The 24,969-nt window shown below is 37.0% G+C and overlaps 1 protein-coding gene across 1 annotated transcript in view; it reads left to right on the top strand.

Annotated features, from left to right (window-relative positions):
* NYAP2 (neuronal tyrosine-phosphorylated phosphoinositide-3-kinase adaptor 2) overlaps positions 1-24,969 on the top strand; it is a 255,859-nt gene that overhangs the window by 9,397 nt on the left and 221,493 nt on the right. The window lies entirely within an intron of this gene.

The raw sequence follows: 24,969 nt of genomic DNA, 5'->3' as shown, positions 1-24,969 counted from the left end.
ACTATAACAGAAATACAATTCTTCTGACTCACAAGACTCTCGCATTAGCTAACAAAAGTTATTTACTGGTGTGTTGTGCATATGGAGGTACAGCTGGGACTGGGAAAGAATTCAGTTTTCTTTAATAAAAAGTCATACCAAAAAACCTCTTGATAAAAGCCCAAGGGAACACATAAGCACTTTCATAGTCAGTGTTTGATGAAAATCCCCACCTTATTTAATGATCTTTGTCTATAGTTCTTACCTTATAATAGTCATCTTCTTCTTAGATTATAAAAAGACTCATCAATAATTAGAATTATATGAGCCTCTGAAGGCAGGGGGAACCCTCACTGTGTGCTCTCTGTGCAGAATTTTATGACTATTACATATCTTGTCTGGTACCAAGTGCCCCAGGTTTGTTGAAATGAAATGACTTTTATGCTGCAAAACCTACAGCTACAAGCAAATAAGTGCCAGCTTACAGCTTCCAAACTGAGGCTAAATTTCCTAGGGCAATGAAACCCAAAGAAGGATATACATCTTTTGATTTCCCAAAGAATGTCATAGTGTTTCCGGCGTGTGTATGTGTGTGTGCGTTCGCAATAGGGGTACAGGTAGAGGCATACTGTGTTATACAAAGTCTTATTTTTTCAATAAGGTCTATTTACTAAATGCAAAGATTCAGAATTTAGAAAATTAATTCATATCAATTAGCTGGATACTGAATAATATTAGTTAAACTATTTTGATAGTTGGTGGACTTTTTCATTTAATCCAACATTAATACTTTGCTTACACTCTGTGAACATTATGATATTAGGGAAGTTATTATTTTAAGATGAACTATTTATTCTTATAATGAAACTAGATAAGGATGCACTACTTTAATCGTTTAATGGTATAGAACTTTATATGAGAAGTTTGGGAGAGAGAGAGAGAATTGGAAACCAAAAAGAGAAATGTTACGGAAGATTATTTTTGAAAGAGGGTAATCTTTTTATTTTGGACTATTAAAATGAAAATCCATGCATTACCAGGTATAAAAATGTTTGCGAAATTACATACTTGATAAATGTTTCCACAATTGTGTATATTTAAGTCAATGTGTTGTTGGGGATTATGTAATTTTTTATTTCTACCCAATTTTAGTTGGTATCACCAATTTCCTTCTAAGATACACTAAATGTCCTTTCTTCAGGACAATTTTTCCACCTGGGAATTAATTCTGATGGACTTATGTATGTATGTAAGCATTTTGCTTTTATGAGAATGAGTTTTCCAAAATTCATTACAAAAATGGATAACCCACATGTCTTCTAAAACAGCTTCACCGCTAAAATGAAAGTTTTCCTGATCTTGACATTAAAACTCAATAATTCATTCTTTTCTTTAACCTTAAATATAGAATTATTTGAAGTAGTTGCATTAGATTTTACAGAATACTAAAGTGTGCTTATCATGGTACTACTAACTTCTGTGTTTCATCAACAAACTTTAGAAGGGTTCTATCTAAAGATATTAAGACAGTGGACTTATCTTCAAATTGAATTCTGACTCCACCCTGAAGTAAGGATCAGGCAGGGAGACTTAATCCAGGTCATAAGGAATGACAGATCCAGGTGAGATAGATAGGGCACCTCACACCTGAGGTCAAGATGATTCAAGGCCACTGGCAAACAATGCATGCAGTATGCACCAAGGTTGCTGATGTCCAAACTACAGTGTAAGTTTCATGAGAATGATCCTATTTTTCTATACAGTTCCTCAAACAGGATCTAAAGTAGATCTATTGTTCAATAAACATTTGCTGTTAAATGTATTAACTGATTGGAGAAATACATCTTAAAATTTTGCTAAGTGCCAGGCAATGTTCCAGACCTTGATGAGATAGCAATGAGCCGAACAAAGTTCCCGATATAAAGAAGCTACATTCTGAGGGAAGGGTGAAGAAGAGGCAATACTAAACGTATTTATATATTAATATATATATATAACCAGTGGTAAAACAAAGCTTGGTAGAGAAGATAAAAATAGAGCCCAGGGAAGGCCCCTTAAATGATGTTTGAGACATTGGAAAAGTGCTGCCAATAATGTGAGGTGTATGGCTATTGGCAGGAAGAGAACTCTAGGTAGAGGGAATAGCAGGTTCGATGTATTCCAAGCAGAGGGCACGGTGTGACACAGCGACGAAGGCAAGGAGTGGGGGGATGTAAGTCTAGACTGGTAGAAGGCCACCAGGTAATGTAGACCTTATAAGCTCTTGTGTTTTATTTTGAAGAAGAAAACAAAATTAACTGAAGATTTTTGAGCAGAGGTGTGACCTGCATTAACTGAACATCTTGCCAGGGTTACTCTTGCTTCTGTGTTGAATAGATGGATTGGGCATGGCTAACTGTAGGAAGTCCAGAGAGAAAGCCTTTGCAGTAATTCAGGTGAGAGATGATGGTGGCTTGGACTAGGGTGGTAATAGTAAAGGTGGCATAAAATGATCAAATGATGGGCACCATCAGAATTTTCTAATTGATGAGATGTAGGAGTTGAGCAAGAGAAAAAAAAACTGAAGATGGCTTTCAACTTTGTGTTGCTGTTGTTTTGTTTGCATGTGTACAAGTGTGTGTTTTGCTTTGTCTTTTGCCTGAGACACAAGAAGAATGAATGCTTTGTCTTTTGCCTAAATGAAACGGCAAAGACTAGAAGAGAAGAAGTTTGAGTTAACTGTTAACTGTTAACTCATAAAAGCTCAGCTTTGGTATCCCAATTTTGTGAGCCCTTTTGGATGTCCAAGTAGAGAATCCTGGATAGATAGTTGGGTCCAGGATTTATGGTAAAATCAAAGCTAGAGACATAAATATGAGGCTCATCATAGTCTATAGATTTCAAGGCATGGGCCTCGTCAAGTATTCCTAGAATATAAAATTAGAGAGGGTTGGGAGAAGCACCCCTGACTGTTCCCTGGGACACCTGACTGCTTACATGATAGGAACAATAGAAGAATCCAGGAAGAATAGCCATAAGAGAGGGGAAAAACCATGAAAGAAGGTGATGTCTCAGAGTGAAGTGAGAAAAGTGATTAAAGAAGATAGATTTTACTGATGGATCAGCCATGTTGAAACCTGAGAACTGACATCTCTTACCACATTGGTGTTACTGACAAGAGCAGTTTTGGTGAAGGCCTAGGGACAAAACCCAATGAGATTGTATTCATGAGAGAGTGGGAAGAAAGGAACTGAAGCAAAATATAGAGAATCATTTTGAGGGCTTTAAGGCTAAAGAAATTAAAAAATATGGAGAGTAGTTGTAGTGGAAACTGGGTCCTTTGGTACTTTGTTTTTTATTTATTTTTCCTTTAAGAAGAGAGAAAACTAGCTTATTTAAAATGCTGATATGAATGATTACAATAGAAAGGGAAATGTTAATGGCTTAAGAGCAAGAAGGAAAAATTACTGTAAATACCTTTGGAAGAGACAAAATACTAGCAAAATCTCCTAAATTACTGAGACTTCTAGATGTCTTTCTTTTCCAAAAGCATGGCCCATGTACAACATGAGGACATAAAGTTCTCTGGATATTGTTGGAGGGGGTGGGATTTGAGAGAGAAACATCAACCGAGCCAAAAATGCGGTGATCAGACAGGAGGAGGGGCCCAAAGGCCTCACGTGACTCTGTGCCAGGGCTGGCTGTGGGTTTCTTAAGTTATCCTCTCTCAGTGTCCACTGTAATATCCAAATTCAACTTTATTTTGTTCATATGGTGGCCGGTATTTTGGGATTCTGACAATTGAAAACATAATGATCTTTTATTTTCTTCTCACAGTACATTTTTGGAATTACTTCAATCTTCTGAATAGAAAATATATTTTTAATATTTTTGAAAACCCCCTAGCAGGATTCCAGTCACTCAAGCATTTTGGGGTTTCAGGGTTGGCAACCGAAGCAGAATACTCACATTTAAATATAACACATATTTTAATATTTTTAACATGTAATTTATGTCCAGTCGTAAACAAATTCTACATGACATTAATGAACATAGCTTAATCAATTAAAAGTCTTTAACATGTCTGCTGAATACCTTCTTAAATATATGCTATGATTTAATATATGGGATATAAATGCTGAAAATCTAAAGATGGGCCATGTTTGACCTTGAAAAGGCATTGATGATAATTCTCTGTGAAATATGCCAGTTGCAATTTCAGAAATGTGCAGACTGCCAAGGATTGCTTAAAAAATGGAAATAGGATTTCATATGATTGACCTTCTGGATCACATATGTGCTGAAATGCCTTTTGTGCTGAAGCTGGGAGGCTTAAAACACTGAGCTCTCAGAAAAAGAATATCCTCATCACTTTCTCAGTGTTGTAAGTCACTTAGGCTTTCTGAGTCCAATTCCTTATTTTTAAACTAACTTGAGCCCCCTGTCACTCCTAACTTTCTGGTATCTTCACTTCCATTTCTCAAATGGGATTTTACTGAAAAGGCTCCTTGTGAGAAAAATTCTAAATAAATAAAAAAAGTGATCCTGTTAGTGCTTTTTTTTTTTTTTAACAGCCCCAAATAACATTTGATGAGAAAGACCAAAAGGAGAAAAGTTAATGGAGAATGAAAAAATTATTTCAGTAGCTCATCGTTTCTGCTATTTTAAATCCTAACGGTTTTATGCAGGCACTGTTAAATGAGATTTATTTTTTATTAAAAAGCCTGTAAGAAAACAAATACTCAAAACCTACAGCTTCCAAAAAGTGAGCTCCCTTGATGTGGGTTATAAAACCCCGGTTTGTCATTTGTGGGGGTGAAAAGCGATGTTTAAGAAACGGGGATGATGGGGATGTTGAACCGCTGATTCAACACAGGACCAGACATTAAGAAGGAGGCAACTGGCCAAAGAGAATAGAATCTGGCCACAGACAAGTTGTAAAGGTAGGGCCTGTGTGTACCTGTGAACATAAGGCCAGTTTTGGAAGCTCACTTTGTATAGGTAAAGCCTTGTTTAGGATTCACTGAGGAGGAGGGGCGATCAAAAGAGCATCTGGTATATCAAGACCACATTGAGGTTTGAGGCTTCCTTTCAAGTGAATTTTTCTCTCTGGATTCTGGAACTTGTCCCGACGCTATCTCCTTATACTATTAGCCACAGAATTTTGAAAACAATATAGGCAACATCCCTTCAATAAAAAGCAACAAGAAAATATGTTCCCAGTGCATGATTTTCCAAGTATGTTTTCTATTATCCGACCCGGTTGGATTTTTTTTCCCCTAATGAAACAAATGTTACATTAGGGAAATTCTCCCAAACATTGCAAGTCTGGAAGACAGCTCTCCACTACAGCAAAGTGGTTCTGTCACAAAGGACTACTTAGGCTGATTAGGAACATCTCTGTTCCCTGTGGATGCCCTCAAGGGATCTATATGAGGTTATATTTCCTCTTTAAAAGTGACAGTCAGAAATGAAATTAGATTACTTACAGCTCCTTTAAAAAAATACATGCAATTGCATATTAGTATGTATACTTGGAAGTTATTTATATTTGAAGGGTTCAGTATTTCTGTTAGTCAAAGAGAAACAAAGGACCACTAAATATCCTTTAGACCATGGAGGAAAATAAAAAATAAAAATAAAAGAAGTATTTGCTTTTCTTTTTCTAACACATTGCTACCTAAAAAGCAAATGGTTCTAAACCAGGGTTTTGAATTGGTTAATATTTTAAATGATTAGCCAAGACATAATTACACAGAGAACTCTTATTAGAGAAATGTTAACAGTTACATAAATCCTCTCTAGATAGTTATGGCTTCTGAAGTCATACTCATGATTTGTGACAAGACTATATGGAAATAGAGAGCATTTGCTGAAGTGCATTTTCGGGAGTGATCTATCCATTCAGTGCCATATGAATACCTACTTTGGTCATGAATAGATAATCTTATTGGGTTTGTTTTAATTGGAGGCATGTAGAAAAATGAAATACCCTCTTTGTATATCAAAACAGATGTTGAAGTATCATTGCTCAGGTGAACTGAGGACAGTTAAATGAACAAGGGTTCAGAAACATAACTGTGTCAACTTTTAAAAATATTCTACAGCTAGTCTTAAAATATTTAGAAATACTCTATAGCTAGTATAGAAATACTCTACAATTAGTGAAAACTCCTATGCTTAGAGCCTAGGAAACAAACTCAAAAAGCCCTCAACCATAATCCTATCTAGAATGAAATTCAAATCTGCAGCATGTCAGGGTCTTGCTGGACTGCATCAGCTGATCTGATCTGATGTGAATTTCTGACCTAATTTTGCTGTAGGACTCAGTACTCAGGCAGAGAAAACAAGGTTAATATGTTGATAAGGGGGTGAGATTAAACAGCAGACAGTATCTTAATAACCCTCTCTAATTTCAGCTTCCTCTTGTGTTTGTGATTAATTCCAATCACTTTTGTATTAATCATTTCAGGGGACCTCAAGCTGCTTTGCTTGTTTTTAATGTTAAAATTATGCATCCAGATTTTTTTTTCAAAGATAAACAAGATATCCAGATATTGGAGTAATTTTGGTTAAAGATCAAGTGTATGGGGAAATTTTTACTCACAGAACTATACAATTAGAAGACAGAATTCAATAATTCACCTTGTCCACCCCTCACTAGCTGCTCTTTATTGAGCCAGAAGCCAAATCTACAAGGTTGATCCTAAATATATTGATTTATTGAAAGTGTTCCATTTTTTTTCCAGTGCTGGTGGGGAAAGTTAATATTGATGAGCATATATCCAGGGACACCACTTATGCTCATTAATATTAACTTTCCCCACTTAGCCTAAGGACACCACATTGGTCCGTTCTGGCCATTGTGCCTGTTCACTTTGCACATCAAAGTGGTGTCTGTCCTTCTGGCCTGCCATTTTCAGGAAGGGTCACCACAGTCCTAATATGATTAATACAAACATTAGTAGCATTCATCTATTTACAATTTACACTGCATCCATATTTGTAACGAACACAATTTTAAGTTTTTCATTCAGTCACCTGACGAGACAGATTAGAAGCCACAGAAGGCTCATTAGAAGCCATAAAAGGCTCCTCCTCACTTACCTTCTTGGGAGCTATTTATACTTGTGGTTGTTTCAACCTGAATTAGATTCTAGACCTAGCCCTGACTTTAGATTTTAAGAATCTCTGTATCTGTTCCATATCTGAAATAAATAGACAGATGTTGGCAAGAGGAGGGGCTTTCACAACATAACCCCATATGGGCCAGTCAGTCAGCATGAGGATTAAGCTCTTCTAATGTTGAGGAAATAGCAGCAAAGAATAGACCTTCCAAACGTCCAAACCTATGGCCACCTGAATGATTGAAAAGACACCCTTTGGAAAATTTCAGGTAATCTTTCTTTTAAAAGGCGTGTTACATATTTAGAGATGGTTATAGATTAATTAGGCAATAGCTTTCAGCCCAGGGCTGTTTTTTATACTCTTCTGGCTCTCGGAGGATTGTCTCCATCTTTAACTAAACATGTCCTTTGTAAAATGTTCAAAAACCCAGATAAGGGAAAGGAATTATTACAGAGCAAGGTTATGAGTCAGAGGACTTTTTCGCTACTAAAAATGCAATATGGCTTAGAGAACATGTCTAATGTAACAAATGAAACTGCTAGAGACTGAACATGCTAATAAAATAGCTCCAAGGCTCTGTCCAACTTTGACTTAGCCTGAAAAAACCTTCATTATAAATCTATAAGTCACCTTGAAATTGATTTTGATCATGAATTGATAGAAGGAATATCAAGCCACCCTCCCAAAATGGATCTTTGCCCCAAACATATGTCTCTAGTTAAAAGTTATTCTCAATGACACTCATATTTGGAAATACATGACAAAATATTCGTGTCCATCCTAGAATATGAATATAACTAGCCTGCCGGGAAGCAGAGGGGAAAAAAAAAAAAAGCAAACTTCATTTTTTTTATAAAGAAAAGCACTTTCAATAAGATATACAAGGAAAATGCTTTAAAAATAAAAAGACCAGCATTTAAAATCCATTATTTTAATTAGTAAATTGCATTTTAGTCTTTGATTTGAGGCTAAGTATACCACTCAGCATAACATGATGTTGGAATAAGAAATGAGGTTGTTCAGCAATGAAGAGCATTACCAGGGAGACATCTTAATTTCCTATTAGGCTGATGTTTATGGGTGTTGTTTAGCTATTTTGTTTCTACATTAATTTTTTTGGTAAGCATTTATTGAACATCTATTTCATGGCAGGCATTGTTCTAGCTTTTGGGGATAAAGCAGCAAAATAGTAAAAATGTTTGCCTTTGCGGGATTTACAATCTTTTGGGGGTGGGAAGAAGGAGACAGACAATAAGCAAGTAAAGTATAGAGTAAGTTAAAATGTGATGAGTTCTATGAAGAAAAGTAAATCAGGGCATTGGAGGTCAGAGGTCTGGGGAGAAGGCAATTTTACACAGATTGGTCAGGGAAAGGCTCACAGAGCATGTCACATTTGAGGGGAAAAAGCTGTGTTCCAGGATGAGGAAACATCCAGAGAAGGTGCCCTAGGTGGGAGCTTTTCTGGCACGTTGGAGGAACCGACCAAAGGTGAGTGTGACTAGAACCGGGCAAGTGAGGTCAGAAGGAACGGGGTTGGATCTCGACAGGGCATGGAGGTCACTGTCAGAGCTCTGTCTTTTACTCAAATGAGGTGAGATGAGAAATCATAGTGTTTTGAGAGGAAGAATGCCTGCCCTATCTGACTTCTGTGATTAAAAGGAGGGTCATGCTGGCGGCTATGTGGAGAAGCGAGGGAAGAAGCTGGAGCATCAATTGGGAAGCTACAAAAACAATTATGAGGAGGGAAGATGTTGGTGTGGACCAGAGTCCATGGACAGGGGACGATACGGTGGAATTCAAGATACACCGTGAAGGTAGAGTTGATGGAATTTGGTGACAGATTCTATGTGGGGTTGAGAGCGATGTAAAACCATGGTATTCCTATTAACTAAGATGGAAGGAGAACAGACGAAGGGTTTGGGTGAGAAAGATTTTGGATGTACTAAGTTTGATATGTTTATTAAGCTTCCAACGATTTGTTGATTTTTGTAACAATTAATGTTTCCTTTTTGATAATTTGTAGGTGAGAGATTGCATAATTTTATAGAAGTTTGAAATACTTTTATAAAACTCTAAAAGTTATACAGACACTGAAACATTTAAGTTTGAGGACAGATTTTTTTTTTTTTTTAAGTGTTTATTTGAGCTCATGTACTGAGCAAGCACAGTACATGAACCACTGCCTGGAGGTCTCTCCATTGTGCAGAGTTAGTGGAGTTAGTGATCTTGATTCTGAGAGCGACATGATCCACACTCTCAGACACTTTCCAGTTTAGGGCAGAGATAACAGCCCTAGTCCTATAATCTAAGAAGCGAGATAAAGGGCAGGTAGGTGTAGGCCTGCTGAATACTTGATAATTTTGAAGAGAAAAAAATGCTCTGAGGATGGGTTGATTCAATTATTAGCATTGGTAATATCCACTTACGACCTTTTTACAATGATAGAGACATAGGTAATTAGTTTGTTAATTGATGCACATTAGGCACTTTTTCTGTTTTTGGGTATGACAATAAACCAGTAGATGATTATCCCATTGTAAAAAGACAATTTGGAGTAACACTGTGTTGAGGGGTAGGGTACAAGGTAGCATAACTGAGTAGTGGAAAAATCCTAGGGCGCAGACAAAGGTGGGATGAGTCACTTTCTTTCCCAGCTTTAGTGAGACCCATAAAAAGTCCCTTAATTCTTCTTCTTCTTTTTTTTAAAGATTGTATTTATTTATTTGACAGAGAGACACCGCAAGAGAGGGAACACATGCAGGGGAAGTGGGAGAGGGAGAAGCAGGCTTCCCGCTGAGCAGGGAGCCTGATGCTGCTGGGGCTCCACCCCAGGACCCTGGGATCATGACCTGAGCCGAGGGCAGATGCTTAATGGCTGAGCCACCCAGGTGCCCCAAAGTCCCTTAATTCTTAAGGTTAAGTTTATTCATTTGGTAATTAGAAATAACAATATTCACTTTTTTGCATTGTTCAGAGAAATAAAGATACAACACCCGTGGAGTAGCCAACACATTGTTGCTGCTTAGAACTGGTAATTGTTATTGTTGTTAGTATTATTATTACTATTACTGGTTTTACCTTCATCATTATCACCTTCATCTTCATCACATAATGTGGTTATCTTAATAATGACATATGGCATCATGTCCAAAATGGTTCTGCTTCCATTTAGGGTAGAAACCAACACAGGGGAAAGAAACAAGATTGTTAGCTTTGAACATTTGCAAATGACAAGTGTACCCAGGCCCCCAAATGTGAGTTTCCTACTTTATCATTGTTTCATCCTCTTGATGTACACATATTTTTGTTCTTTCTCTCAAAATTGTTAAAGTTACATGAGGGCTGAAAGAATTTTAGCATACAAATAGATTCAAAAGGTTGCAATAACTGGTAATTTTAGTTTTAATTATTAAACTGGCTTCTAAGAGCAGAGAAACTGTCCCTTGTGCATAGTGGGTTTTGAAACATTTGTAAATCAAATTGCTTTGAACTCACTTTGGTGTGCTGACAATGGATTTCCCAAGGGAATAGTAAATAAACTTGTATAGCATGTTATTTTTAAAATGTAATTCACTACTGAATTTCCAGATATTTTTAGGGAACTACCCTCAAAGTTTTTCCTTTTGACAAGGGAGCTACTACATTTTTACTCTTTTCATGGAAATGCATGCTTTCTGTAAAACTGCCATAACTTTTACCTTAAAGGTAAACGGTAAAAGAAATAATGACTCATGAAGATAAAATGACAACTACTTGATATCTGCAAGAGCTACATTCTAAAATGTTATTTTGTTCTTTTTGTTGTTGTTGTTTTTGTTAAGAAAAATGCTCCCTGCTGATTGATTTCTCTTCTGGAGAGCAATGTTACTTTCAAGGTTGCATGTAAATGGTGCTAAAAGGTTTCAGCTTCTTACTGGTTTGAGGATTCTGGGGAAGGTTAGAGCAACAATAGCGTTTAACTGCCCTATGCACCGAGAAAGAGCTCTTCTTTCATGCTAGTTGATGCAGTAATTGTAACTCTGTTCTCTCCAGCTCTTTTTGAAGAGAACCGGAATTGCATGGAGAAACTTGAGGCTTTAAGAATTTTCCTACAGGGATTCTTGACCCCCTGGGATGCTTGTTGTTACATTGTCACATATAATTTTTAAAATGCCTGTTCTAATACACAACTGAAATAATATTTGTTTTGAGGAGAAATGACAAACAGGACTGGAAATGACTTGTCAAACAAGTTATATTATAGATCATTTTTAAAGAAATGTGGTTTTTCCAGCAGCTGGTATTTTATTTTATTTTGGGAAGAGATGTCATTTTGTGATTAACAAAAAATGAACAGTAATGGAAAAATGTTTTTTTAAAAAAAAGTGATGGGGAGATATCTTTATAGTGATCAGAGTACCTGTAAAATCTCTCAGGAAAAAGGGGATGGCTTCCTTTTTTAATCCTCCCTTCATACCAGGTATGAAATTATGTGGCAGGGTAAGGTTGATCATGGGGAAACTGGAATCTGAAGTAATATACCCTTAGTTTGCCTCTAAAGTGTTTTAGAAAAAACTCATTGCAATTAATGTAATTTATTCTCTTCTGCTTACTAGCCTCTGGGTAATGAAACAAAGGGTTAAGAGATGAGTAGCTTCTGAGTTTTCTCTAGTTTTTTTGAGCTCTGTTTGAACCCCAGAACCTCAGCAGCTCCCAACCCTTAGCAGATCAATACAAATACCGTATTTTATTTAGGAAGAAATTCCTAAATGTGCTTTAAAACCCCCGTTAGTGCAGATGCATTCATTTCTAGAAATCAGTTCTTTGAAATTTCAAGTTTATTCCCAGATTTTTTTTTCCACATGATTTTCTTTCTTCGTAGGATTTTGATTTATTTCCTTAGTTCCTGCGTTTTATAATACGTTTCAATTCTAATCTGGTTTGTATATGTGTATATGTGTGTGTACTATGTTCAGTTTGTGCACAATTATTTAAAAAGCCTAGGTATTTCAAATAAAAATAGAGAGGAGAAACAGTTTCAAAACATGGTATGTGGTTCAACAGATTGAATGGGATAAAGAGAGGTGGGGGAGGGGCAGAAAATGACTGCCCAGTAAAAGCCTTTTTAGCAAATCATGCTGAATCTCATTAATAAAGAATACGTCCACTAAAGCTCTACAATCAATCTGCCATGTGCATTAGTGATGTCTAGTCCAATTCAGGTAGATGAATTGTTCCCTAAATGTTGGTCGGCTGCCACTCAAATCACAATACCAATAATACGTGCCATGCTGAATTTCTACTGACTCATGATGAAATTTTTTCACAGGGTTAGACTAGACTAAACAGGTGAAGGAGAAGAATGATGCCTATCTGAATGAACACCACCACCTACAGCAATTTAAGGACAGATAACTAGAGAGAAGCAATAGACAACTACATTTCGAACCCATCTGCCAAAAATAAACCGGCAGGGAGTAATCCAACTAAGCCCTGTTGCCACAAGTGTCAGCTAAAAATACAACCCGAAAAGGATAGTCCATACAGTTTGCCAACTCAGACTAGGGCATTACTGTGGCACAGAGCTATCCATCACGGGAGAACAGGCACAAGGCAAGGAGGATAAAAGGGAAGGGAAAAAGGAGTAACTAAATACTTCCATGATTATTTTAATTACAGCATCTTAGTCTGGGCTCCACCCAAGAGCAGTTCTATTTAATGATAGCATCCCTGACTTATATCCTTCCCCATGGCTCGCTATCAGAAGCCTTAATTATTATCAACAGATACTTTTTAAAGACACAATATAATATGTCCTCCTGAGGTTCTTTAGTTTGAGTCGACACCGCATAATTATTCTGAAGAAGCCCGTTGGCTTCGGATACAGCCTGAAAATAAAAACACCTGCTTTCAAACCTGTAGTGGAAGGGAAAGCATTCTACAACTTCTTACGGGATTCAAAGTCTCAGAGGAGATATCGTGCGTGGAAGGGAGCATTTTGAAATGAGGCAGAAATCCTAAGCCTGAGCTGTTGTGTGATTGCATTAAAGCGGAGGAATGAAAGATTGGCATGGTCCTGGGTTTTAGGGAGGAATGCCGCTTGTGGATCTGTCATTAATGCCGAGACCCTATCTGCCCAAGCCTTTCCATTTCAGTGTGACTTAGAATTCTAAAAGGAAGTCAGCTTCCACAGTCCCCCGTGTAAGTTGCCTTCAGCAAAGAACCTCTATCTTTAATTTAACACAACTGGCAATCCCGGTTTGAGACAGACTGTGATTTAGTTAACATGAAAACAGAATGACCTTTGTCACCCCAGAGTTGAATGAGAAACTCAGTTCAGGTTTGATGGCATGTGTGAGCTATTGAAAGGTAAGCTGGGGAAAAAAACCGATATGGCCTCAGTGAACATGTGGAAGACTGGAAAAATCCTTCATCTCCGAGCCCGATTTTCTCCTAGACAAATGTATGCATATTTATTTTTTAATGGTGTGCTTTAATAATGTATGCATGTTGTATGACCTCAGTCACACGGATGAAACCCCATTTTAATGAACAGGCTCAAAACGATCAACCTGATGCAATAAAACTATTTCCATGTGCCGGATTTGGTAGTTCCCTTTGAAAGCATGCCTGGGGGGTGAGGTACAGAAGGAGAAACAGAACGTTAAGCAGGCTCCATGTCCAGCATGGGCCAGAGGTGGGGCCTGATCTCACAACCCTGAGATCATGACCTGAGCCGAAATCAAGAGTCAGATGCTTAACCGACTAAGCCACCCAGGCGCCCCTGTTAGTTCCTGATAAGGATACAATGTATTCTGCAACGTATTCATACAAGAAATAGTATGTAGTAGATACACCTGCTACTTTCAACACCTTGAACAGTCAAATGCATTTAAGATCAGACCTGATATATCTCAAAATCAACATTTTGTTCCATTTTTGTTTGCATTCGTTCTGAACTTTGGCGAAAAGGAGAGTTTCCTTCACTCCTTTCAAGTTCTTTAGGATAAGCCGAAGAAATGAACTAAGAAAATGTTACTTTGTATTAAAAAGTGATAGGGAGACAATGAATTAATTAAGGTTTTCATCAAATTATTTTTCTTTTCAAGTATAAGTGCTTCAGATTAATCAAACATCCCATTTGTACACTTTCCCTAAACGTTCTCAGCCTCAATTTGTATTATTCGACCCTAATTATAATTTCTGAGCAAAGCAAATAACCACATAAATAACACAACCCAGACTCATATAGACTGTAGGAAGAGTCTTCTGTTGTACATGGCTTATAAATTAGCATAAGAAGTTTTTAAATTTTTGAATAATGACCTTTGAGACCTAGAGTTATGCTTGCCTGGTATTTTATTAGAAACACAGAATAAATATAAAATGAGGCAAAAAAAGAGGAAATTATAGTTTGAGGGAATTCTAAAGCCCTCAGGTTTGACTTTTATAGTTTAGACAGGTAAATATAAATAATTGCATTGACTACCAAAGCACTAATGATATTTATACTGCATATATTTAAATGTGGTCACGTCAGGACTTGGTCTTCCTAAAACCAAAGCATTAAATAGAAATAAATTAGATATAAAGTAAGGACAAAAATGAAAAGGGAGAGTAGAGATCAACAAAATTTTAGCCAGGTCACTGAAATGCCAGACTTTGTTTCCTTCTTCTTCAGTCTCTCAATTTATAAGTAAGTTTGCAAAATGCTTAGGAGTAATCATTAAAAGAATCATTACAGTTTTTAATAAAGTAAGCCAAAAATAATTGGAAGCTATTTCCATCATACGAAAAGTTGCACGTCTAAACTGGCACTTAATTGCTACAGTAATATTGCTTTTCTAGAAACCAGACTTTTGGAAATTTCAACAATAGAAATCCATTATTTTCAGGGAGAAAACTTTGATAAAAAGGAGACAGAAACTTATGAGATGCCTGGGAAGTTCATGTCAATGGAGTGGCCATGTCACTCCCACTATGGAGTCGATGAAGCACAACCATAACAAGCCAACAGGAGGAGGGAGCAGGTGCATTCGTACTAATGCACGTCTGCCAAATGGTTTATTTCAAACTAGTCAGTTTGGTATATCAGAATTTTTACTTTTATTTTAGTTGTTTTCTTGTCTGTGAATATGTGTGCATGTGAAGGTGTGCGCTTCATCTACTGATGTTTTGATGGATTATACACAGAGCATTTCTCCTCAGGAATTTACCCAACAAGCAAGGGCACTTTAGTTATTAAATTGAGGTCTCATGTTAGAGGCCAGTAAGCAAATTATTTAGTGCATTCTGCTTTAGAAGGCAAGGGCACAAGTATAGCATTTTATAACTGGTTAATTTCATGCTGCAATTAAATTCTTGACACACAGTTGGAATGGCAAACTTCATGTGAGAAAATTAAAGAAGGTTTCTATTGTCAAGTTTCTGTTTGAAAATGGACTTTTAAAAAGAGTTCTTTCCGGGCGCCTGGGTGGCTCAGTTGGTTAAGCGACTGCCTTCGGCTCAGGTCATGATCCTGGAGTCCCGGGATCGAGTCCCACATCGGGCTTCCTGCTCAGCAGGGAGTCTGCTTCTCCCTCTGACCCTCTTCCCTCTCGTGCTTTCTAACTCTCATTCTCTCTCTCTCTCAAATAAATAAATAAAATCTTTAAAAAAAATAAATAAAAAGAGTTCTTTCTAATACATTTAAGAATCTGCATCTTTTGCCCTTTGGTAGGATGGAAACTACCCGTTATATAGAGAATAATCTGAGCAGAACTAAGTTTTGGGGCTTTAGTTTTTTTTTTTTTTTTTTTTTTAGATTTTATACAACCAGTAGGAGTTGTATTATAATCTATTTTAGCAGACACCTTAATGATGGCAATTTTTGATAATAAAATTGGACTAAATCAATATACATGTTATATAAATGTCTAATTTTCAATTTGATGACTAGATTAAGAGAAAGTGGAATTATTTGTGTGTGTGTGAGAGAGAGAGAGAAAGGGAGAGAAGGAGAGAATATTAAAGGGTAAACTCAAGTTTATATTCATTACAGAGGGAAATATGCAGAAAAATAAAAAGAGGTAATTTGTCAAGAGTAAATTTCTTGATAATTAGAATCAAAAGAAAATTGTAATGTCTTCTGGAGAATTAGTTCCATATTATATTTATCTCTTGGTTTTTTTTTTTTCTTCTACTTATTTAGTATTTTCATCTGAACCCATTGTATAGTGTAGCAGTTAACAGTGTAATCTACAGTGTCACACTTCCTTCCAGGCCATATTTTGTCCCTAACTTCTTCTGGCCGCGTGATCATGGACAAATTATTCAAACTCTCTGGTCTGCAGTTCTCTCTGGGATAATGGGGCAGAGATAATAATAGTACCTATAGCTTAGGACATTATGAAAGAAATCAATGACATTAGGCACGCGAAGGGCTTAAAAGAGAACTCAGAGCAAGCACTAACTGAGTGTTAACTTTGTTCGCTAAAATATGCACAACACAAGGCAAGGGCTTTGCTTTGCTTAGTACTGTGTTTTTAGCACCTAGAACAATAGATGCTCAATAAGTATATTTGAATGATTTATTGAATGATCGATTGATACTATGAGAACTTACTCATGAAATAATAGGAAGTTAATAATATAATGTCATTTGAGGGGATGCTAATTTAACCTTTACCCTGTGAAAATACCTTCTTTGATATAACCAATACCATAAATCTCAAAATTATAAAATTATTCTTTTGGCTTCCATGTTGGTTCATTCTTTATAAGATAAGTGAAGAGAGAACACATTAGTCTAGTCATACTAGTATTAGTCAATTTTGCCTTACTTTGAATGATTTATTACATCCATTCCTGATAAAAGGTTAGTAAGCATTGTCCTTTTAAGGGGATACCCAAGTGAAAAACAAAGAGATGTGAATTGAATGTGGGAATAAGCTGGTAACAAACCCCTATTTTACAATTTCCCTCAGATTTAGATTAATATGTAATGTCATCCAGCAGGAAAGTGGGTATTTTGGAGTCATATAACAAATTGTTGCTGAATTTAAAAGAGAAGCAAGACTAGTTTCCTGGTATAACTGATTTAAATTATCTCATTTAGTTTAGATTTTAGATAGAAAACAGTTGGGCAATAAAACGTGGAATCTTGGGATTAAAAATTTAAAAACCTGCTAAAGATCTTGAAACAGAAAGATTGCCTCTCATCCCTAAGATTCTCTCCACAAAACTCCAAAAAAGGCAGATGAATGTTAAGGAATACCCAGACTGTCAGCATTTTTAGTGTTGCCCAGATAATCATCATTCAGTAATTAACACCTAGGAAACTGCTAACAAATGGATCATTTTTTATACAATACTAATGGGCTACAAATAATGGCACTCCATCAAACTGTGTAATTTTAGTCAAATCTATTCTCAAAGCATCTTAATGTCCTCATCCATGAAAGTCACAATCATAATGCCCACCTTGCCAGATGGTAGTGAGGGTTCAATGGAATGTCAGTTATTTCTAGAGGGGCCACTACTTTCCAACTATAGAAGACGTGTGGTTCCTCCTCAAGTTTTGCCTCTGCTCATGCTTGTATATTTCACACCATTCATGACCTTGTGTCTTGGGTGAGTATCTATGATTGTTTGAAGACTAAGCCCAAGCATCATCTCTCTGAAACCTTCTTGTCTTCACAGACATTAGTTGTTTCCTCTTATTTGCCCTAAAGCACTCTGTAATTCTATTCTAACCTTTAAGGCATCTTCTATAATGATATCTATATGTAAAATTAAAAGTGAGTAAAAAATGGCCATACTTGGGCACCTGGGTGGCTCAGTCGGTTAAGCAGCTGCCTTTGACTCGGGTCATGATCCCGGGGTCCTGGGATCGAGCCCCATGTCGGGCTCCCTGCTCAGAGGGGAGCCTGCTTCTTCCTCTCCCTCTGACCCTCCCCCCACTTGTGTGCTCTCTCCCTCTCTCTCAAATAAATAAAATTAAAAAAGAAAATACTTTGGCAAAGAATGGCATTCAAACAAATGAAAGTCTAACAACCTGGAATATTTGTAAAGTGATCTAGACCTTTGCTGGACTGTCTCAAAGAATAGCCAAAGGGTTGTTTCATTCAGGGAACCAATGACTCTGCTTCTCATCTATCAACTGCTAATAGGTTCTATCCGTGCAACTCAGGTTCTCTTTCCACTCTCTTCTCTGACTTTAAACTCTTAATTGCATAGATCAGCTAACTCTCAGGATTTGGGGGATCTGGCAGGGAAGCAAGAGAAGTTGATTTCTCCTCCTTCATTCTTTGTGCAGTACCTGAACTCTGCACAAGAGAGCAGGTCTCTGAGCTGGGATGTAGCATTCTTCTTCCTTGGGAAGTGAAGAAAAGAACAAAGTTCACAGTCATTTATAATTTAAAATCTTCATTTCTGTCCCATTGATAGTTGCTTGTTTCTTTCTCTTCAGTATTAGGTTGATTCCTTCTCAATATAGGTATCAAGATGGAGCTTGGAATGATAATTTGGAGTTCTGAACATAATTTGGCAGCTCTGTTTCTTCTTAAGAACCTCCTCCCTTTACCTGTACTTTCCCATTCAGGTACCCTTTAGTCTACATTTTTAGGTAGTGGTTATGTGGACCATAAACTCACGGTGGCAACTACTCAATTTTGCTATAGTAGCATGACAGCAACTTAAACCATGAGCATTACAGTATTCCAATAAAATTTATTTTTCAAAGATTTATTTATTTATTTGAGAGAGAGAGAGAGCATGAGTGGGGAAGAGGGGCAGAGGGAGAGAATCTCAAGCAGACTCCCCACTGAGTGCAGGGCCTGATGAGGGGCTCAATCTCACAACCCTTGAGATCATGACCTGAGCTGAAACCAGGAGGTGGATGCTCAACCAACTGAGCCACTCAGGCACCCCCAATAAAACTTTCTTTACAAAAACAGGTAGAGGGACAGATTTGGCCCGTGGGCCATAGTTTTCCAAATCTTTTTATTTTGTCCATTGGTTTTTGTTGACCTGATTGTCACCTTGTTGGCCAGTTCTTTGGAAGGGAATTTCACTGGTATTCTGCCCTCCCCAAACATGTGACTTGAAAGCATCAAGAAATGGAAATTAGAACTGTACTCTCTGTAGAGTTCTTTAGCTGGATTATTGATCCAGATGCAAACTAAAACTTCAATAGAACTTTGAGAGAGTTTTTGAAATTCTAGAATAGCTAGTTTTCAAGAATGTGCCTAACATAAGCAATAAAGATGTAAATAATTTTAAAGAGATGACAATAGCAGCTGACATTGATTTGGTGCTTATCTCATACCAGGTCCTCTGTATTTTTTACATGTTATGTCCACTTAATCCAGTTTATATTCCCATGAGTTAGATCCTATCATTTGCTCCATTTTATAGATGAAGAGACTGAGTCACAGAGAATGGGAAATTTCCCAAGATCACATGGTGAGTGACAGAATTGGGGTAGAGCTTCAAAGAACAATTCTGAAAAAAGAAGAGAATAAGGAGGGTCGGAAATTATGCATTATCCTGGGTGTGGGATTTAGAGATGAGAAATGATTCTCCCATCAGTTGCTTCTACTTAAGCCAATCTGGCAGGTCACTTGGGCAATGCCAGCTGGATTCCAAATCCATCATCCGTCTGCTAAGCTTGCCTTTTACATGGTGATACTGTGGAGAGTCAAGAGCACCTCTGAGCACTCAAGAGGTACCATGAAGGCTCCAAAGCCATTATCTATTCTCAGGGCACCTTTTACACAAATTTCAACACACCTGGAATTTCTTGCAATGTCTGTGACATTTTGAAGAAAAACGAAAGGAATCCTTTTCTTTTGAAATGAACATAATCAAGTAGCTAAAGATTCCTCTGTAATATAAGCCTCAACATAGGAAAAGAGGAAACAATGAGCTATGGTTAATAGATATTTTTGAATTGTATGTTGATAATCCATTGACCATTTTATGATAAACTCTTTGTATTTGAGAAAAAAAAATAAATGAGGTAGCACATTTGCTTACAGAATCTAGTGTAAGTGCTGAATGTTTAACCAAAGCCTCTTAAAGCTTCCTCTTCCAGTGATTTTCTTATGGTATTAATTTGAATTCTGGTGTATCTATGCTAGAGCAGCATATCAGAAAGAAAGAAAGAAAAAAAAAAACCTCCATTACACGCTATGTACTTACCATGGCAACCCCAGCATCACATGGTGCACATGCTAGTCCGAAGGCAAAGAGCTTCACGGGCTCTTAAGCAGACACACACACCAGCCTCCCGGCCATGTGACTTTGCCTACAGTCAGCAGCCTTTGCCAAGAAAACGTGTCAGCATAAACTGATAAACTCCGGGTGATTCTGACTCCTGCAATTCCCTTGCCTTCTTTAGATCTGCTCAATCATCTTCCCTCTTTTCGTCCCTCCCACCCTTCCTCTTTCTCTTCCTTACTTTTGCTTATCTTCAGTATAGAATACAACAGTTAAAGATTTATTTACCATCGTATATTATCTTCAAATAATGCTTTGTATTGAAATCTCTCTGACTGGAAAAAGATATTTTGCCGTGTGCAGGACCTTACTGATGTTCCTATCAGTGTCTTAGAAAGTGAATAACGTGCAACCTTTCCAAAGACTGACCAAAAAAATCAGGACTGTCCACAGCAAAAATGATTTAAATTGGCACAAACTATTTAAATTCTCTTCCTCAATTGAATGAAGGGATATTATTTGCTTAGCCATTATTTTAAGAGCATCAGAGTTATTTATTAAGTAAAAAGTGATTTATTCATTTGATTAAAACCAAAACCAAAGACTCAAACAGGGTTAAGTAGAAAAAACAAGGTAAACAAAACAAAACAAAATTTTAGACCATGCGATGCATGTCACTTCTATGTCTTGAAAATGGTGTTGAAAATATGGGCTCAATCTTTTTCAAAAATTATTTCAAATCCCAGAAGACTATTTTAATCCACTTGGATTAAACACATCATAGTTACATGCTCTCCATATGCTACTGCCATAGAAGAATCAAACCACCAGCAAACCATATACTCCTGACATTCTTTCAGAGTTTCGGTTTACATATTGGTTTAATTAACAAAATTCTATGTTTTAATCCCTTGCTGGGACTCTGCCTCTCTAGTTTAGATTCAAGAACATAAAGGCAGCAGATTTTACAAACAGGCAACTCCCAAGATCCTATGTATGGTAATTAATGAATCTTGTGATTTGTGGTAAAGCTTTTGAACTTCAAGGGAGTCCATTTTCAATTGCCAATGCCAGTCAATCAGACTCCTATGCTATTTCCTAAGTAATCACGTTTATGCGCAAATGTTTTTAGTTAACAGCCATTGAATTATTGTCTGCCTCTACGCTCTCTCTCTCTCTCTTTCTCTCTCTCTTAAAAATGAGCTTGTTTGCTTGCAACCATTTTGGAAATGATCCAGAACAAAATATCATTAGCATGTTCCGGGAACTCATTTGCAAATGCATTTATGCATTAGAAGCCGGCCATGTTGCATCTCCTGTGAAAACAGAAAGGGGTTGAGGAATTCAATATAGGAAGGGTTGACCAAAAGTTTCCATCAGTGAGAAAAATCTCACATTCATTAAAAAAAAAAAAAGAATCTAATGTAAGACAATCATAAACAATGTTTCCAGCTAAAATACATATTGCAAAGATGCATGCAGGGCCATATAATTTATAATGATAATAGTTTTTAAAGGTCTTGTCTGCAGAGGCTGATCATTGATCTTTTATACATATTTGTACTGTGCTATGCATATATATTCAAGTTTGGTTTATAGGGAAAAGGTAGCATAACATCATCTTGCTACCTATGTTAAGATACCTTTCTATATCTATAATATCTTTACCCATATCCATATCTGTATCTTTATCTATTTCTTCTCTACCAGACCATCTTCTTGAGAGCTGAGCCAGCTCCGATTCCATCCTTCATCTTCCAAAATCCTACTTTAACAGTTCAACTTTTTTTAACAAAGAATGAAATAATCTTGATTATGCTATCTCTGTGACAATCCAAGCATAAATAGTCTAGGTCTCGTATGGCATCTCCACCACGTTTTGTATCTAGACTCCTTCATGTTTTTGTGGTTTGCTCATCTATCTTCTCCTTGCAAATTCCCTCTTGTGATCTAAGATCTATATCTGCTCCACCTTGTCCTGCCATATCTGCATTTTAGCCACCAGAAAGGGACAAGGGTAGTCAGATTCCTTTACATAAAGCATGACCCAAAATTGTACACTTCACTCATTACCCATGACCTAGTCCCATGATGATACCTAGCTACAAGGGTTGCTAGGAAGTGTAGTTTTTAGCTGAACAAGAAAACACACATTGATGGAGCATATTGGAGTTTCAACCACAGCCATATTCTAGATAGGCATTTTGCACAGAGTGCTTAGGACATATAAGTTACACAAGCCCTAATGAATATTTGAAATTTTAAAAGACTTATTTGCCCAAAAATACAAAAAATGCCCTACAAACTATAATTTAATGACTATCTGGTAACATATCTATGATCTGTAATTAGACCAAATTCATTAAATGTTTAATTCAGTATTCATAAAAAGCCACTTATTTAAAAATAATATTTACATTAGATTGCCTTCTTCTGCCAAAACTTTAGAATATGCACACTTGCTGAAAAATTATAGTCAATCATAAATTAAACAAGAAATGCATGGTCAAATATTTTCAAAGAGCAATTTTTTAAATATTTAAAAATTTTATAGCAAATGTTATATGAAATGTAGTATGTGTATACATCTTTGTTCCAGAAAAGCCGATTAGGAAAGCCCCCAAAGTAAGTGATTTAATGGTCTTCAAATGGTTTTTCAAATGGTTCTCAATAAATGATTTTTAAAAATGTTACAGTCAGGGGCGCCTGGGTGGCTCAGTCGGTTGGGCGACTGCCTTCAGCTCAGGTCATGATCCTGGAGTCCCGGGATCGAGTCCCGCATCGGGCTCCCCGCTCGGCGGGGAGTCTGCTTCTCCCTCGGACCCTCCCCCCTCTCACATGCTCTCTCTCTCTCTCTCTCATTCTCTCTGTCTCAAATAAATAAATAAAATCTTTAAAAAAATGTTACAGTCAAACTGTGTAAGTCATAAAATGTCAGCTGTTTTCATTAAACTGTATTTATGGGATGTAGAACTGACTGCAAATAGAATGAGTGAGAATAATATGTATCTCTATAATTATCAAACCATGGGCTTATATAATATTTTAATAAAAGAATGACTATCATCCAGCCACCCGTGAGTTTCTCCTGTTCAGTGGAAAGGGAGGGTCTTTGTGAATACTGAAGAGAAGTCCTCTTTGTGCTACCTTCAGAAGAGCTGGGGAGGGGAAGGTGGCAAGGTCTTCTGCGATATAAAAGATGCTGCAGAAAGGCAGCTGAGTATCCGGTCAGGATGCTGTAAGGGGTGGCATGGGAAAGAGCTTGAGTAGCCTTAGGGACAGTTGCCACTCTGCCCTTTACAACAGCAACTTCATAGGGGGCTTGAAAGCTGCTTAGGAATTTCTATCCACCAACAGCCACCATAGCACCCGTCCTTCCACACATAAATTGGGGGGATAAACCTATTTCTTTCTTGGCATTCTAGCAGAACTTTGAGTATCTGGGGACAAAAGGGGGCTGTTCTTTGAGTTAGCAAGTGTGGTACTTGTGCAATTACAAGGAGAGATTTAGGGGAAAAAATAATGCTTTAGATTCCCATGATGGGAGAAGCAACTCCTTTATTTGGAAAACGTTCATGTAGTCAACCGATACTGATTGATTGTTCACTTTGTGCCTGCATTACTAATAGGCACTGGAATGTACAACATGAACTTGGAGGTGCTCTATTACACCAGTTGGTATTTCCTGATAATGAATTTTTCTTTGTGAACATTCTCCTCTGAAGACTGCACATCATGTACTTTCATAATTGAGAAATATATGGATGGTTCCATTGTTATAGATGGGTATGAGATATATATTACAATATCACATATTTGATATGTTCTTTAAATCAAAAGCCTACTTTATATATATGTGTGTGTGTGTGTGTGTGTACTGATATGGGTATGACTAAGCAACTTGAGACCCTTCGGATATGACCAGACTTGTCTATCTATGCCAGACATCGACGTTGAATGATTCTTCTTTGGGCGGAATGCTATTGTTCTTGTAAGCCTTTGTACTATTGGCTGACAGTGCTTTCTGAGGGAATCCTGAAAAGTGTCCTGGGATATGAAAAGGCTATTTTATCTCATGATATTGCTCTTGCTGCATCCTGACCCATGGTTTGTGACTTCTTTAGTAGCTTTTTATATGCATGATATTTTTTCTTTGTTTCTCTCTCTGTTTTTTTTTTTTTGTGTGTGTGATGTTTTTCCTCTGAATGTACAGTCCTGAGAGTGGTTATGTGCCCTTAGAGTTCTTCAGTAATCAAGTAAACATTGAAAGTAAATGAAGCAGACATATAATTGAGCAAAGGTATTGTTTTATTTCATTCCAAATATACGGCAGTAAAGGATTAGGGAAGAAAGGGAAAGTGACCTATGTAAAGAGGTAAGAAAACAGAAGTCTACTGAAACTCAACTGTGCTTGTATTATAAATACAAATGTGGGTGAATTAAGATGGAGACAGTTGAGAGTCAGATGATATGTTATCCATCAGTTTAAGTCTTCAACCCTAGCAGTCAAACTGGAAGTTAAGTGAGCTTAATTTTTTAATTTGATTTGACTGGTCAAATACCTAAATCTCAAATCTCCTTATGCACATAGCTGCAGTCTGCCTATTGATTTAGTTTTCTGTCAGCAGAATAAATTGTATATCATTCCCAATTATTAAAATGCTTAGAAGTTTCTATACGTTGCTATTCCTTTACTAATTAATT

Source organism: Callorhinus ursinus, unplaced genomic scaffold (assembly GCF_003265705.2).
Source record: "Callorhinus ursinus isolate GAN/ISIS: 27379988/994484 unplaced genomic scaffold, GSC_fseal_2.0 scaffold2, whole genome shotgun sequence".
Taxonomy (NCBI): domain Eukaryota; kingdom Metazoa; phylum Chordata; class Mammalia; order Carnivora; family Otariidae; genus Callorhinus; species Callorhinus ursinus.
The sequence above is the reverse complement of the archived record's forward strand: the minus strand, read 5'-3'. Positions and strand labels throughout refer to the sequence as shown.